The 18,317-nt window shown below is 45.2% G+C and overlaps 1 pseudogene; it reads right to left on the bottom strand.

The window, feature by feature from the left end:
- LOC140479581 (Ig kappa chain V region Mem5-like) overlaps positions 1-18,317 on the bottom strand; it is a 483,791-nt pseudogene that overhangs the window by 153,838 nt on the left and 311,636 nt on the right.

The raw sequence follows: 18,317 nt of genomic DNA, 5'->3' as shown, positions 1-18,317 counted from the left end.
TTCCCTGGAGGTTACAGCATCACAAGGGAATATCTAAACACTGATCCAATGTCACGAGAGTTTGTGACTCAACCAGCCTTTCAGGCAGTGAGTTCCAGACTCCCACCACCCTCTGGGTGAAAACATTTCTCCTCAATTCTCCTCTCACTCTGCAACTCAACTGGGCCTGGACTCACTCGAGTTTAGGAGGATGAGACGGGATCTGATTGAAACATATAAAATTCTAACAGGCCCGGGCAGCGAGGAGGTTTCCCCTGGTTGGGGAGTCTGGAACCAGGGGACGCAGTCTCAGGGAGATATGGGGTAGACCATTTAGGACTGAGATGAGGAAACATTTCTTCACTCAGAGAATGGTCAACCTGATGAATTCTCTACCGCAAACGGCTGTGGAGGATAAGGAACTGAATATATTCAAGAAGAAAAGAGATAGTTGTTTTGCATTTTAACAGCATGAAGGAAATGGGGAGAAAGCAGGAACATCGCATTGAGAGAGAGGATCATCCATGATCATACTGAATGACACACAAGACTCAAAGGGCTGAATGGCCTACTCCTGCTCCAAGTTTCTATGTGTCTATGTCTGTGTTACCTTCAATCTCTGTCCCTGGTTACTGAGTCCTTTACTCTTGTATAAAGTGCCTTCCTATGCAACGTATCACTGCCAACAATTATCTTTTACCTCTCTATCAGGTCCCCTCTCAACCTTCAATGCTCCAATGAAAACAGCCCCAACCTTCCCAATCTTTCCTCATAGCTGACCCTCCATCCCAGGCAGTATCCTGGGAAATCTCCTCTGCCCCTTCTTAAGTACAATCACATCCTTCCCAGAATGTGGTGTTCAGGACCTGTCTCTCTTTCTCTCTTTTCCCCTTTCTGTCTCACATCTGCTACTTTGATCTCTCTACATCTATCTCTCTCTCCCACTGTTAATCTCTCTCATATTCTCTCTCTCTCACTCTGTCTCTTAGCCACTCTCTCCAACTCACTCACGCTTCCTCACTCCGTCTCATAATCTTTCTCCATCTCTCACTGTCTCCATCACTCGCTCCATCTCTCACTTCAATTGAAAGCCTCCAAATGTTATCTACCCCTCTCTATTTCTCCCTCTGTCTCTCCCTCCTTCTCCGCATCCCACTCGACCTCTATTTCTCTCTCTCTGTCTCGCTTCTCTCTCTTTCTCACAGCGTCCCAGGTGGTGACAGTTGAATTCAGGATAAATCTCCCTCTGCTCTGCCCCACAAATGGATGTTAACCCTTGACCCCAGAAGCATGTCTTCTCCTGGAGTTAAGGCCCATTTCCACGTTGACCAGCTTTTGCTATCTCTCAGGAAGATGGACAGATTCTTGTTAAATGAAGGGCAGTTTTGTGCTGTTGGCCTATTCTCACTGGGGACTGGTTTGGACACAAACCTCATTCCATGAAGGCCCAGCAGAGAGAGGAGATCCTCAGGCCATCAGTGTGAGCTGGAGGGACAGGACAGGCTCTGACCCACTGACCCATCCTGTCCATTCACAACATGTTCCAATCCCTTCCCCTCTCCTTCCCCTTCCATGATCAGTCTCTGAGTCAGGGTGTTTTACTGGGATGAGGGTTGGACCATCACACAGTTACAACAGAAAGGAACTGAACCCCACACCCACCATGGTGTCCACGATGCACTGGACTCTCCAACAGAGTCCAGTAAACATGGACGTCAGTTCACGAGAGTGCCCATGGTGAGACATGGGCCTCCTTCCCACTGAAGCTCCCAATAGAGACCCGTAAACATGGGCATCGTTCCTGCTTGAGCCTCCGATAAAGACCAGTAAATGTTGGCCTCCTTCCTAATGGACTCTCCAAAGGAGACCAGTAAACATGGACCTCCTTCTGACTGGATACTCCAAGAAGACCAGTAAATGTGGGCCTCCTATTCACTTGTCCTTCTAATGGAGACAAGTGGACAGCTGAGTTTTTGAAGAAATAGATAGATTAAGATAGATCAGTACACATCGTCGACATGAACTTCAGCAAGGCCTTAGTCAAGGTTCCCCATTGTAGACTGCTCAGTAAGATTATGTCACAGAGGATCCAGGGAGAGCTAACTAAAATGGGCCCGATGGTAGGAGGCAGAGGCTGGTGAGAGAGGGTTGTTCTTCAGACTGGAGGCCAGTGACCAGCCGTCTGCCACATGAATCGATCCTGGATCCACTGTTGTTCATCATTTAAATGAACAATTTGGATGAGAAAATAGCAAGAGTGGTCAGTAAGTTTGTGGCTGACATTAAAATTGTTGGCATCTTGGACAGGGAAGAAGGTTATCTAAGAGTGCAATGTCATCTTCATCAACTGGGCCAGTGGGTCAATAAATCCAGATGCAGCTTAATTTCGATAAATGCAAGGAGTTGCATTTTGGTAAGACCAACCAGGGCAGGAATTACACAATTAATGGTAGAGCCATGGGGAGTGTTGTTGAACAGAGAAACTGAGGCGTACAGGTGCATAGTTCCTTGAAAGTGGTGTCACAGGTCGACAGATGGTGAAGAAGGTGTTTGGCATGCGCACCTTCAGTGGTCAAAGAAGGGAGTACAGGAACTGGGACATCATGTTACAGCTGTACAAGGCATTGGTAAGGCCACATTTGGACACTGTGTACATTCCTGCTCACTCTGCTATAGGAAGAAAGTTATTACACTGGTTTGGATAAAAGAAAGATTAACAGGGATGTTACCAAGTTTGGTGAGTTTGAATTACACGGTGAGGATGGGGATAGGCCGAGAGATTTTTCCAGTGAATGCAGGAGATTGAGGGGTGACCTTAGAGAGGTTTATAGAATCATTAGGGCCATAGATAAGGTGAATAGCCAAAGTTTTTTTTTCCCCCAGGGTAGGAGAGTCCAGTACAAAAAGGAACAGGTTTAAGTTGAGAGGGGAAAGAATTAGAAGGGGCCTGAGAGACAAACTTTTCACACAGAGGTTGGTGTGTATATGTAATAAGCTGACACAGGAAGTGGTAGAGGGGAGTACAATTACTACATTTCAAGGACATTTTTACAGGAACATGGATAAGAAGGATTTAGAGAAGATTGGGCCAAACACATGCAGATGGGTGGCACGGTGGCACAGTGGTTAGCACTGCTGCCTCACAGTGCCAGAGACCCGGGTGTAAATCCCGCCTCAGGCGACTGACTGTGTGGAGTTTGCATATTCTCCCCGTGTCTGCGTGGGTTTCCTCCAGGTGCTCCGGTTTCCTCCCACAGTCCAAAGATGTGCAGGTTAGGTGAATTGGCCATGCTAAATTGCCCGTAGTGTTAGGGTAGGGGTATGGGTGGGTTGTGCTTCGGTGGGGCGGTGTGGACTTGTTGGGCCGAAGGGCCTGTTTCCACACTGTAAGTAATCTAAAATGGGACGACTTCAGTTTTGGAAACTTGGTCGACATGGATGAGTAGAGCTGAAGGGCCTGATGCCATGCTGTAAACCTCAATGACTCTATGATGATGTAAACATGGGGCACCTTCCCATAGGACCAATGAACAGTAAACATGGGCCTCCTTCCCACTGGACTGTCCAGTACCTGAGCTGCAAACCCCACATCCTATCATGTAGGTCTCTTATTTCAATCTGAACAACATTGTCTGTCTCTGCACTACCTCAGCCTCTTGACCACAGAAACCCCAATTCCTGCTCGTCCCACCTCCTGACTCTATGATTTCAATGTCCTCTCTCAGCTTCCTGAAGCCACATTCCATCAACCCCAACTTGTCTGATATGAAGTGGTCCCTTCCCTGTCTTACAACTACAGTTGTTCCAGAATCTGACCTCACTGCCAGCCAATTGCCTCCATGGCCTCCCTCCTCCCTCACTCTAATGTCCTGCTGTAGACTCACATTCCCTCCCTCCCCCTTCCATCTTCTGTCTCTGGTCTCCTGCCCATTGTTGCTTCCTCCATCCCACCATTGACAGCAGAGCCTTCAGACCCCTACAGCATACTCTCTGACCTTCTGTCCTTCATCCCTCCCCCTCTCGTTGTTTGTGCTATTGAATATACTGTTCAGTTCCATTACTGTTGGTTCGCTATTCCCTTGCCATTGATTTGCTGATTTATTCTCGTTAATCTAGTCTGGCCTGTTCCCTGAGTTGGTTCAAGAGTGTTTTGCTTGAGAAAACACTCTTCTGTGAACTGGTTTGTCTGTTTCTCCCAGTCTTTGTGTAAAGGTGAGACGAAGTGTGTAAATGCTGTCATTTCATGGGACAATCAAGTCAGTCCCACCCCCTCCCCTCCTCAGCCCCCAGGGCCTTGCAGGTTTATTTCCATCAAGAGCACATCCAATCTGTCATTGTAATAACTGAGTGTCTTCACCTGCCTCACCTGAATGGGCACTAATTTCCAAGTCATTACCAATTGCTGCTAAAAAAACGTTCTTCCTGAGATTCCGTGTCTCTTGTCCAACAAAATGCAAGGCATTCTCAATGTGAAGATGGGACTTTGTCTCTACACGGACTGTGCGGTGGTCACTCTTACTGATACTGTCATGGACAGATACATCAGCAGCAGACAGATTGGTGAGGGTGATAGTGAGTATGTTTTTCCCTCTTGTTGGTTCCCTCACCACCCGCCCCAGGTCCAGTCGAGCAGCTGAATCAGGTGGAATTTGACCACCTTGCTCAATAGTGATGCTTCTGAGCAGCTCTTCATGGTGGACTTTGAAGTCCCTTACTCAGAGTATATCCTGCATCATTCCCACCCTCAGTGCTCCCTCCAAGTGTTGTTCAACATGGAGGAGGACTGACTGCTCAGTTGAGGTCGGAGGGGGAGGGAGGGGCTATGTGGTAATCAGCAGGAGGTTTCCTTCCCCATGTTTGACCTGCTGTCATGAGGCTTCATGGGTTCCATAGTTAATGGTGAGGACTCCCAGGGCAACTCCCTTCCGACTGTACACACCACTGTGTTGCCTCCCCTGCTTGGTCTATCCTGCCAGTTAAAAACTGAATGAGGGAACAATTCTGTGCAGGTTTCACAGCTTGGAGACAGAGCTGCTGCTGGATTCTGTTTCTGATCTCCGAGTGCAGGCGTGTGTGTTTGTGAGAGAGTGACTGTCCTTTTTTCCATCACTGTGCTGTTTCTGAAAAGAAAAATCCCAGAACCAGCCTCCTGTGCTGTCAGATTCCAGGCAGCGCAGACAGTTCATAGTTTTCTCCCATCTCAGTAACAAACGTCCAGCTGCTCCGAGCTCCTTCTTTCACTTCCTCTCTTGGTGAAGTTTCAACCTTGCGATCTAACAGTCTTTGCAGTTATTTTTTACACTGGGGCTTTTTGCTGTGGTCAGAATCTCTAATAATAAGTGTCCAATCAGTGACAATCACAGCAGCTAAGAGCAGTCAGGACTGAGGAGCCAGGCTCACTAGGAAACACATTGGGAAGATCAAATCCATCCCCTTTAGATCCTGATATAAACTCCATCCCTCTCCCTGAGCACTATCTGCTGCTCAACCAGACTCTTTACAAACTTGGCCTCATCTTTGAGGCTGATCTGAGTCCCATATCCTCCACTTCACAATGATCAGCCACTGAAAATCTCTGCCATGTCCATGGGACTCCAAACATGACCATACCAATGTTGTGCTTGCACACATCACAGCCACTGCCCTCTGTAACCTTCAGCTCATCCCAAATTCTGCTGCCCATAAACAAACTCACACCAAATCACATTTCCCCAACCCCCTGCACACTGTGCCTACATTGGCTCCTCATCCAGCAACACCTCGATTTTCAAATTCTCATCCTTGTTCTCAAGTCCCTCCCTGTCCTCCACTCTCCTTATCTCTGTAACCTCCTCCAAACTGCCTCACTCAGTGTGATCAACAGTCTTGGATATATGGCTGTCTATTCCTTCATCCAAGTCATTTAGAAATATTGTGAAATGCTGAGGTTCCAGCCCAGTTCCCTGGGGACACCACTATCCACATTTTAGTCATTGGAGAGCACACACATTATCCCTCCTCTCTGTCTCCTCCCTCCAAACTAATTCCTGACCAAAGATAAATACTTTTCTCTAACTGGCGAGAATGGGAGAAAGCAGAGGGACATAGTGGAAAGATACTCGTCCGACTGGAGGCCTGTGTCTAGTGGAGTGCCTCAGGATTGATGCTGGGCCCATTACTGTTTGTTATCAATATCAATGATTTCGAAGACATTACAATAGCCGGTATTGTGTACAATGAGGAATGTTATCAGATATTGCAGCAGGACTTTGATCAGCTGTGGAAGTGGGAAAAGAAATGATAAATTGAGTTTAATGTCGATAAGTATGAGGTCTTGCATTTTGGAAAGGTAAATCAAGGTAGGAGGTTCATGGTGAATGGTAAGGCATTAAGGACTGTAGTAGAACAGTGGGATCTTGGAGTTAAGGTGCACAGTTCTCTGAAAGTTGAGTCACAGTTAGACAGGGCAGTGAAGAAGGCTTTTGGCACACTGACCGTCATCAGTCAGGGTACTGGGTGTAGAAGTTGGGAAGTTATGTTTCAATTGTACATGACGTTGGTGAGGCTGCATTAGGAGTATTGTGTTCAGTTTTGGTTACCTTGTTATATGAAGGATATTATTAAACTGGAAAGAGTGCAGAATAAATTTACAAGGAAGTTGCCAGGTTTCAACATCTGAGATTTTGGGTGCAGTTGGACAAGCTAGGACGTTTTTCTTAAGAGTGTTGGAGACTAAAGGGGAATCTTTTAGAAGTGTATAAGATCTTGAGAGACATGGATAGGGTGAATGCACTCAGTCTTTGTCCCAGGGTTGGGGAATCAAGGACTAGAGGGCATCAGTTGAATGCTAGAATAAACGGGAACCTGAGGGGCAACATTTTTACACAGAGGGTGGTATTCATATGGAATGAGCTGCCAGTGGAAGTGCTTGAGGCGGGTATATTAACAACATTTAAAAGGCATTTGGACAAATACATAGATAGTATGTAATTTGAAGGATATGGGCCAAGTGCAGGGAAATGGGGTTAGTGTGGATGGACATTTTGGTCAGTACAGTCCAGTTTGGTCCAAAGGGCCTGTCTCTGTGCTGTAGGACTCGATGACTCTATGACTCTATAATTCCATAGGTTTCCATGTTTATGAACAGTCTGTCAAACATAGAAACAAAGGAACGAGGAGCAGGAGCACGCCATTCAGCCCTTCGAGTCAGCTCTGCCTGTCAATATGACTGTGACTGATCATCCAACTTCGTCCCCTGTTCCCACTTTTTCCCCGTAACCTTTAATCCCTTTAGTCCACAACCTTTAATCCCTGTCGCCTTCTTGAAAACATTTAATGTTTTGGGCTCGACTGCTTTCTGTGACAGAATATTCCACTAGTTTTTAGGTCTCTGGCTAAAGAAATGTCTCCTCATCTCAGTCTGAAATGGCCTTTCCCTTTTCTTCAAACTGTAATTCCTGGTTCTGGACTCTCCAGTCATCAGGAACATAATTACTGTGTTTTCCGGTCTTGTCCTGTTAGGATTTTTCAGGTTTCAATGTGATTCCTCTCAAATTTCTAACCTCCAGTGAATATAATCCTAACTGATCCAGTTTCTCCTCAGATCTCAGTGCTGTCATCCCAGGAATCAGTCTGGTAAACCTTCGCTGCCCTCCCCCCACAGCCAGAACATCCTTCCTCAGATAAGGAAACCAAAACTGCACACAACAGAATCATAAAATCACACAGTACAGAAGAGGCCCTTCAGCCCATTAACTGTGTACCAGCCAAGCTACACTAAACCTACACCAGTCCCATTTTCCAACATGAGGCCCATAGCTTGGATGTTATGATATTTCAACTGCTCACCCAAGTATTTTTCAAAGTTTGTGAGGTTTCCCTCCTCAACTACCCTCCCAGGCTGTGCATTCCAGATCCCCACCACACTCTGGGTAAAAAACACTTGCCTCAAAACATCTTGAAACCTCCTTTCTTTCACATTGAATGTGAGCCAACTTGTTATTGACCCTCCCACGAAGGAGATCAGCTGCTTTCTCTCCACCCTGTCCATTCCCCTCATAACCTTATACACCTCGATCAGGTCCCCCCTCCACCTTCTCTGCTCTGAAGAAAACAACCCGACCTGATTCAATTTCTCTTCATCACTGAGAGGTTCCATCCCACACAATATCCTGGTGATTCCCCTCTGGACCCCATCCAGTACAATCACCTCCTTCCGACAGTGTGGTGACCTGAACTGCACACAGTACTCCAGCTTTGGCCTCACCAATGTTCTGCTTAACTGCAACATCTCCTCCTGCTTTTATAGCTAATACCTGAAATGACCAAGGCAAGTGTCCCCTGTGCCTTCATAACTGCTCTGTTAACCTGTCTTGCCACATCCAGGGATCAGTGGAGAAGCACCCCAAGATCACTCTGTTCCTTTGAGTTTCCTCAGTTCAAAGAACAAAGAGCAATGAAAATTACAGCACAAGAACTGGCCCTTCGGCCCTACTAGCCTGCGCTGGTCCATATCCTCCATCTAAACCTGTCATCAATTTTCCAAGGGTCTGTCTCCCTTTGCTCCCTGCCCATCCATGTATCTATCTAGATATATCTTAAATGATGCTATTGTGCCTGCCTCTACCACTCCACTGGCAATGTGTTCCAGGACCAATCACTCTCTGTGTGAAGAACTTTCCACACATATCTCCCTTAAATGTTTCCACTCTCACCTTGAACTCATGACCCCGAGTAATTGAGTCCCCCACTCTGGGAAAAAGCTTCTTGCTATCCACCCTGTCTATACCTCTCATGATTTTGTAGACCCCAATCAGGTCCCCCCTCAATGTTCAACATTCTAATGAAAATAATCCTAATCTACTAAACCTCTCTTCATAGCTAGTGCCCTCCATACCAGGCAATCCCGGTGAACCTCCTCTGCACCCTCTCCAAAGCATTCACATCTTTCTGGTAATGTGGCAACCAGAACTGTACGCAGTATTCCAAATGTGGCCAAGCCAAAGTCCGATATACTTCTAATATGACCTGCCAACTCTTGTACTGAATACCACGTCTGGTGAAGGAAAGTATGCCATATGCCTTCTTGACCACTCTATTGACCTGTGTTGCCACCTCCAGGTTACAATGGACCTGAACACCCAGGTCACTCTGGGCATCAATTTTCCCAGTGCGTTCCATTCACAGTACAGTTTACTCCAGATTTGGATCTTCCAAAATTTATCAGATCGCATTTGCCTGGTTTGAACTCCATCTGTTCGTTTCTCTGCCCAACTCTCCAATCTATCTATATTCTGCTGTATTCTCTGACAGTCCCCTTCACTACCTGCTACTCCACCAATATTAGTGTCATCTGCAAACTTGTTAATCAGACCACCTATACCTTCCTCCAGATCATTTATATATATATATCAAAAACAAGTGTGGTACAAGCACAGATTCCTGTTCTCCATTTTGAGAAACTCCCTTCCACTCCTACTGTCTGCCTTCTGTTGCCCAGCCTGTTCTCTATCCATCTAGTGAGTACGCTCTGGATCCCATGCAACTTTAATTTCTTTATCAGGCTACCATGGGGAACTTTATCAAATGCATTCCTGAAATCCATGTGAATGACATCCACAGCCCTTCCCTCATCAATCAACTTCATCACTTCTTCAAAAAATTCGATAAAGTTGGTAAGACATGACATTCACTGCACAAATTCATGCTGCCTCCAACTGATAAGTCAACTTTCTTCCAAATGTAAATAGATCTTACCGCTCAGTATCTTCTCCAGCAGCTTCCCTACCACGACATCAGGCTCACTGGTTGATAGTTACCTGGATTATCCTGGCTACCCTTCTTAAACATTAGCAATTCTCCAGTCCTCTGGGACCTCATCCATGTTCAAGGTTGCTACAAAGATATCGATTAAGGCCCCAGCTATTTCTCTCTTGCTTCCCCCAGTAAGCTGGGATCGATCCCATCCCGACCTGGGGACTTGTCCACCTTGATGCCTTTTAAAATACCCAACACTTCCTCCCTCCTTAAACCGACTTGACCTAGAGTAATCAAACATCTATCCCCAACATCAACATCTATCATTTCCCTCTCCTTGGTGAATACCGACGTAAAGCACTCATTAAGAATCTCATCCATTTTCTCTGACTCCACACATAACTTTCCTCCTTTGTCCTTGAGTGGGCCAACCCTTTCTCTAGTCACCCTCTTGCTCCTTATATATGAATAAAAGGATTTGGGATTTTCCTTAATCCTGTTTGTTAATGATATTTTGTGACCCCTTTTAATTCCTCATTTCAGATTGGTCCTACTTTCACGATATTCTTCCAAAGCTTTGTCTGTTTTCAGCTACCTAGACCTTATGTATGCATCCTTTTTCCTCTTAGCTAGTCTCACAATTTCATCTGTCATCCAGCATTTCCTAATCCTCCCATTTCAATCCCTTATTTTCACAGGGAGATGTCTGTCCTGACTCTCGTCAACCTCTCTTTAAAAGCCTCCCACATATCAAATGTGGATTTCCCTTTAAACAGCTGCTCGCAATCCACATTCCCCAGCTCCTGCCAAATTTTGCGAAAGTTGGCCTTCCCCAAGTTTAGCCGTCTTCCTTTCGGACCACTCTCATCTTTGTCCATGAGCATTCTAAAACTTATGGAATTGTGGTCACTGTTTCCAAAATAATCCCCGACTGAGATTTCAACCACCTGGCTGGGCTCATTCCCCAACATCAGGTCCAGTATGGCCCCTTCCTGAGTTAGACTATTTCCACATTACTCTGTAAAATCCTCCTGGATGCTCCTTACAAATTCTACTCCATCTTAACTTCTAACATTCAGTGAATCCAAGTCAATGTTGGGAAAATTAAAATCTTCCATCACCACCATCTTGTTACTCCGACATCTTTCCATAATCTGTTGACATATTTGTACCTCTATCCCACGTTCACTGTTCAGAGGCTTGTAGGATAGCACCAACATTGTTACTGCACCCTTCCTGTTTCTGAGCTCTGCCCATATTGCCCCACTGCTCGAGTGCCCTCCTTCAGCACACCTGTGATATCCTCTCTGACCAGTAATGCAACTCCTCCATCCCTTTTACCTCCCTCTCTTTATCCGCCTGATTCATCTATATCCTGGGATATTTAGTTGCCAATCTTATTACTATTACTGAGACTTGCCCTTCCCTTAACCAAGTCTCAGTAATAGTAATAACATCGTACACCCAGATACTAATCCAAGCCCTAAATTCCTCTGCCTTACCTATTGCTCTTCTCACATTAAACAAATGCACCTCAGACCATTTGTCCCTTTGCATTCATCATCTGCTCCCTACCTACTCTTAACCTTAGTCACGCTGACTTCAATATCTAGTTCCTGACAGGCTTTAGTTACTCCCTCCTTATTGTCCACTAACCTCCTCAGTTGGTTCCCATCCCACTGCTACACTATTTTGAACCCTCCCTAAGAGCGTTATCAAACATATCCCACAGGACATTGGTTCCAGTCCTGCCCAGGTGTAGACCGCTCGATTTGTAATTGTCCCACCTCTTCAGGAACCAGTCTCAATGTCCCAAAAATCTGAACCCCTCCCTCCTGCACCATCTCTCAAGCCACGCATTCATCCTGCCTATACTTTCATTTCGACTCTGACGAGCACATGGCACTGGTAGCAATCTTGAGATTACTACCTCTGAGATCCTACATTTTAATATGGTTCCTAACTCCCTAAATTCTGCTTGTAGGACCTCATTCCATTTATTACCGATATTATTGGTGCCTATGTGAACCATCGCAGGTGTTCACCCACCCCTTCAGAATGTCCTGCAGCCGATCTGAGACATCCCTGAGCCGTACAACTGGGAGGCATCATGCTATTCGTGAGTCTCGTTTTTGACCACAGAACGGCCGATCTACTCCCCTTACAAAGTCCAAATCAACCATATCCACGGGCCCCTGTCTTATCAAATCCACTCACTACGTCCTCAAACAATTCCAGTCGATTTCCCTTTCGACAATCCATGCTTACTCTGTCCAGTTCTGTCACTGTTTTCAAAGTGCTAAGCTATAAAATATTTTATCATGAACTTGGGCATTGTCTCCACTGCTGATTTCCGGCTAATTGGTCTAAAGTTTCTTATTTTCCCTCTCTCTCTCTCTCTCTCTCTCTCTCTCTCTCTCTTTCAACAGACATGTTAAATTAGCTCCCTCCACTCTGTAGGACCTATTCCACAGTCGACAAACAGATAACCATCAACGTTTCTAATATTTCCCAACCACTTCCTGAAAATAGATTATTTGGCCCTGCTGATTTAACACATTTTAATTTTCCCAGAACCATTTCCCTCCAACAACTGATTTCCTTCAGCTCCTTCCTCTGATAAAACTCCAAGTTCACCAACATGTCTGAGATTTATTTGAGAATTCATTTGTGCAGAAAGATCCAGAATATGTTTATCTGTCATCTCTTTGTTCCAACTATAACATTATAACACTTGTGTGGAACTTCCTTGAATGTCATCTGGACGTCCATATAAACAACACATTCCCTTATCGAACACATCAGTGACCTCGTTAAAGCATGTAACCAGGTTAGTTAAAGATGTCTGACCCTTTTTAAATCCATGCTGACTTACTCTGATCTATTCATATTTGTCAGACATTCTGTCTCTAAAACCAGATTCAATTACTTCCCATCAATAAACATTCAACGGAGATGTTCATTGTGAGTGAGGTTAGTAAACAGCTAGCACTGACATGACGGGCTGAACAGCCTCCTCCTAGTCACAGAGTCAAAGAGATGTACAGCATGGAAACAGAAACAGACCCTTTGGTCCAACTTGTCCATGCTGATCAGACATCCCAACCCAATGTAGTCCCACCTGCCAACTCCTGGCCCAGATCCCTCCAAACCCTTCCTATTCATATACCCATCCTGATGCCTTTTAAATGTTGCAATTGTACCAGCCTCCACCACTTCCTCTGGCAGCCCATTCTGCACTCGCACCACCCTGTGTGTGAAAAAGTTGCTCCTCAAGTCTCTTTTATATCTTTCCTCTCTTACCCTAAACCTATGCCCTCTAGCACTGGACTCCACCACCCCAGGGAAAAGACTTGGTCTCTTTGCCTATCCATGCCCCTCATTTTATAAGCCTATGTAAGGTCACTCCTCAGCCTCCGATAATATTTAACCTCTCCCTATAGCTTAAATCCTTCAACCCTGGTAACATCCTTGTGAATGTTTTCTGAACCCTTTCAAGTTTCACAACATCTTTCTGATAGGAAGGAGACCAGAATTGAACGCAATACTCCAAAAGTGGCCTGGGTGACCTCCCAACTCCTATACTCAATACTCTGACCATTAAAGGAAAGCATACCGAATGTCTTCTTCATTATCCTATATACCTACGACTCTACTTTCAAGGAGCTATGAACCTGCACTCCAAGGTCTCTTTGTTCAGCAACACTCCCGAAGACCTTACCATTAAGTGTATAAGTCCTGCTAAGATTTGCTTTCCCAAATGCAGCACCTTGCATTTATCTAAATTAAACTCCATCTGCCATTCATCAGCCCAATGGCCCATCGGATCAAGATCCTGTTGTAATCTGAGATAACCTTCTTCGCTGTCCACTACACCTCCAATTTTGGTGTCATTTGCAAACTTACTAACTCGACCGCCTATGTTCATATCCAATCATTTATGTAAATGGCAAAAAGTAGTTGGCCCAGCACCAATCCTTATGACACTCCACTGGTCACAGGCCTCCAGTCTGAAAAACATCCCTCCACCACCACCCTCTGTCTTCTACCTTTGAGCCAGTTCTGTGTCCAAATGGCTAGTTCTCCTATATTCCGTGAGATCTAACCTTGCTAACCTGTCTCCCATGGGGAACCTTTTCGAATGCCTTCCTGAAGTCCATACACATCCTGTCTAATGCTCTGCCCTCATCAATTCTTTCTGTTACTTCTTCAAAAAACTCAATCAAGTTTGTGAGACATGATTTCCCATGCACAAAACCATGCTGACTATCCCTAATCAGTCTTTGCCTTTCCAAATATATGGACAATCTGTCCGTCAGGATTCCTTCCAACAACTTCCTCACCACCGATGTCTGGCTCACTGGTCTACAGTTCCCTTGCCACCTTTCTTAAATAGTGGCACCAATTAGTGAACCTCCAGTCTTCTGGCACATCATCTGTGACTATTGAGGATACAAGTATCACAGTAAGAGGCCCAGCAATCACTTCCCGAGCTTCCCACAGAGTCCTAGGATACACCTAATTAGGTCCTGGGGATTTATCCACTATTATGCATTTCAAGACATCTAGCACTTCCTCATCTGTAATATGAACATTTTTCAAGATGTCACCATCGATTTCCCTACATTCTATATCTTCAATATCCTTCTCCACAGTTAAACTGAAGCAAAAAGCTCGTTTAGTATCTGCTCCATCTCCTGCAGCTGCACACAGAGGTCGCCTTACTGATCTTTGAGGGGCCCTATTCTCTCCTTAGTTACCCCCTTGTCCCTAATGTATTTGTAAAACCCCTCTGGATTCTCCTTAACCCTATTTGCCAAAACTATCTCATGTCCCCTTGTTGCCCTCCTGATTTCCCTCTTAAGTATACTCCTACTGCCTTTGTATACCTCTAAGGATTCACTCGATCCACCCTGTCTATACCTGACATATGCTCCATTCTTTTTCTTAACCAAACCCTCAACTTCTCTTGTCATCCAATATTCCCTACACCTACCAGCCTTTCCTTTCACCCTAACTAAAATATACTTTCTCTGGACTCAAGTTATCTCATTTCTGAAGGCTTCCCATTTTCCAGCTGTCCCTTTACCTGCAAGCAACTGCCCCAATCGGCTTTTCAGAGTTTTAGATTAGATTACTTAGTGTGGAAACATGCCCTTCAGCCCAACAAGTACATACTGACCCTCCGAAGAGCAACCCACCCAGACCCATTCCCTTACGTTTACCCCTTCACCTAACACCGTGGGCAATTTAGCATGGCCAATTGACCTAACCTGCACATTTTTGGACTGTGGAAGGAAACCGGAGCGCCTGGAGGAAACCCACACAGACACAGGGAGAATGTGCAAACTCCACACAGTCAGTTGCCTGAGGTGGGATTTGAACTCGGGTCTCTGGCACTGTGAGGCAGCAGTGCTAACCACTGTGCCACCATGCCTGATACTGGCAAAATTAGCCTTCCTCCAATTTCGAACTTCAACTTCTGGATCTGGTCTATCTTTTCCATCACGATTTTAAAATGAAGAGAATTATGGTCGCTGACCAAAAGCGTTCCTCCACTGACATCTCAGTCACCTGCCCTGCCTTATTTCCCAAGAGTAGGTCGAGTTTTGCACCTTCTCTAATAGGTACATTCACATACTGAATCAGAAAATTGTCTTGTACACACTTAACAAATTCCTCTCCATCTAAACCCTTAACACTATGACAGTCCCAGTCTATGATTGGAAAGTTAAAATCCCCTACTATAACCACCCCGTTATTCTTACTGATAACTGAAATCTCCTTACAAACTTGTTTCTCAATTTCCCACTGACTACTGGGGGGGGGGGGGGGGGGGGGTGGGGGGGGGGGCGCTATAATATAATCCTAACAAGGTGATCATCTCCTTCTTTTTTCTCAGTTCCATCCAAATAACTTCCCTGTATGTACTTCCGGGAATATCCTCCCTAAGTATAGCTGTAATGCTATCCATTATCAAAAATGCCATTCTCCCTCCTCTTGTGCCTCCCTTTCTGTCCTTCCTGTAGCATTTGTATCCTGGAACATTAAATGGCCAGTCCTCTCCATCGGCCATGTTTCTGTAATTGCTATGATATTACAGTCCCATGTTCCTAACCATGCCCTAAGTTCATCTTCCTTCCCTGTTAGGCCTCTTGCACTGAAATAAATGCAGTTTAATTCATCAGTCCTACCTTGTTCTCTGCTTTGTCCCTGCCTGCCCTGACTGTTTGACTTGCCTTTGTTCTCAACTGTACCAATCTCAGATTGAAATCTTTCCTCACTATCTCCCTCGGTCCCACCAGCCCATCTTACTAGTTTAAATCCTCCTGAGCAGCTCTCGCAAATTTTCCTGCCAGTATATTAGTCCCCTTCCAATTTAGGTGCAATCCATCCTTCTTGTACAGGTCAAAACAGCTTCCAAAGATCCAAAAATATGAATCCTTCTCCTGAACACCAGCTCCTCAGCCATGCCTTCATCTGCTCTATCCTCCTATTCCTGCCCTCACTAGCTCATGGCACCAGGAGTAATTCAGATATTACTACTCTCGAGGACCTCCTTTTTAAATTCCTGCCTAACTCTCTGCAATCTCCCTTCAGAATCTCAACCTTTTCCCTTCCTGTGTCATTGGTTCCAAAGTGTACAATGACATCCTGCTGGTCCCTTTCCACCTTGAGAACATTCTGCATCCTCTCTATGACATCCTTGATCCTGGCACCAGAGAAGCAACACACCATTCTGATTTTTCACTGCTGGCCACAGAAATGTCTGTCTGTACCTCAGGCTATAGAGTCCCCTAACACAGTCGATCGTTTGGACCCGACGTACCTCTCATTACATTAGAGCCAGTGTCAATACCAGAAACTTGGCTGCTCATGCTAAGTACCCCTGAGTTTCCATCATCCCCAACATTTTCCAAAACAGCATACTGGTTTGAACTGGGGATAGCCACAGAAGACTCCTGCAGTACTTGCCTACCTCTCTTGCCTTTCCTGGAGTTATGGTAAGAGCCCATGGGATCCAAGGCATTTTGGCAAATTGGATCCAAATATGAGGCAAAGAGTGATGGTGGAGGGTTGTCTTTGTGATTGGAAGACTGTGACCAGTGGTGTAAGACAGGGATTGGGGCTAGGACCCTTGCTGTTTGTAATGTACATCAACAAATTGACTGTGATTGTACAATTAGAAAGTTTTCAGAGGCCCCATAAATTGGTGGTATTATTGATATTGATTTGATTTTTATTTTAGTTTATTGTCACGTGTATTTGAGTACAAAAGTATTGGAGTACAGTGAAAAATATGTAACATCACCTCACAAGGTGCCATCTTAGGTACAAGGACCTCAGTACAGAATCGTAAGAACAAGGTAGAAAGAAAGAATAAAGTTCAAAGTTACACATTCCAGATCTTTTTAGTTTTAAGTAGAAAATGAAGAAATAAAGCTGAAAGTTCAAGCATTACGGCATTTCTTAAGAACTTAGCTACCATGGGATCATACTTTAAGTCATCATCTCGAGACCGGAAGTCCACACTGAGGCTTTCCCGGGTGGAGAGACGACCATATACAGAAAGGACCACTATGTGGGCTGAGAGACAACCACACTGGGACACTCAGAGATCGCCACACTAGGCCGAGTGACCATCATGCTGGGCTGACAGTCGAGCATGCTGGGCCGTGAGGCCACCACATCGAACTGAGAGGCCATCATGTTAGACCAAGAGTCTGCCTTGTTGGGCTGGAAGGTCTCCCTGCCAGGCCAGGACACTGCCACACCAAGCCAAAAGGCCACATCATTAGGTCTGCACTGGGTCAGAGGCCTGGCGACTGAGGCTGGGAGTCCATGCCCGGGAGAAGAAATAAGGGAGAAGGACAAAAGAAAAACACAAAAGAAAAGGAAAAGAGAAGTGGAATAGAAAGAAGAAAAGGAAATAGACAGAGCAGATGAACTCGGGCTGAATCATCCTACTCTGCTGCCATCTTGGATTACTGGGTCTCAGGTTACAGTCTGATATTGGTCAGCTGGTAAATTGGGCAGAGCAATGGCAGATGTAATTTAATCCTGATACCTCTGAGGTGATCCAACTTGGGAGTTATAATAAGGGAAGGTTATACACAATGAAAGGCATGTGCCTTGAGTGTCCTTATGCATGATTCACAGAGGGTTGGTCTACAGGTACAACAAGCAATTAGGAAGGCAAATGGAATTTTGTCCTTCATTGCTAAAGGGATTGAGTTTAAAAAGCAGGAAGGTTATGTTGCAGCTGTATAGGGTCTGGTGAGACCACACCTGGAGTACTGTGTGCAGTAATGGTCTCCTTACTTGAAAAAGGCTATACTGGCACGAGAGGGGTGCAGAGAAAGTTCACTAGGATGATTCTGGGGTGGAGGGGTTTGGCTTATGAAGGGAGACTGCGTAGACTGGGATATATTCATTGGAACTTAGAAAAATGAGGGGAACCTTATAAAAACAAATAAAATTATAAAGAAAATAGATAAGACAGAAGTAGAGAGGCAGGTGAAACTAAAACAAGAGGGTTGAGCCTCAAAATTAGGGGGAGCAGATTTCGGACTGAATTGAGAAGGATCATCTTCATCCAGAGG

This window comes from Chiloscyllium punctatum, chromosome 7 (assembly GCF_047496795.1).
Source record: "Chiloscyllium punctatum isolate Juve2018m chromosome 7, sChiPun1.3, whole genome shotgun sequence".
NCBI lineage: Eukaryota > Metazoa > Chordata > Chondrichthyes > Orectolobiformes > Hemiscylliidae > Chiloscyllium > Chiloscyllium punctatum.
This window is presented reverse-complemented; position numbering and strand designations above follow the sequence as displayed.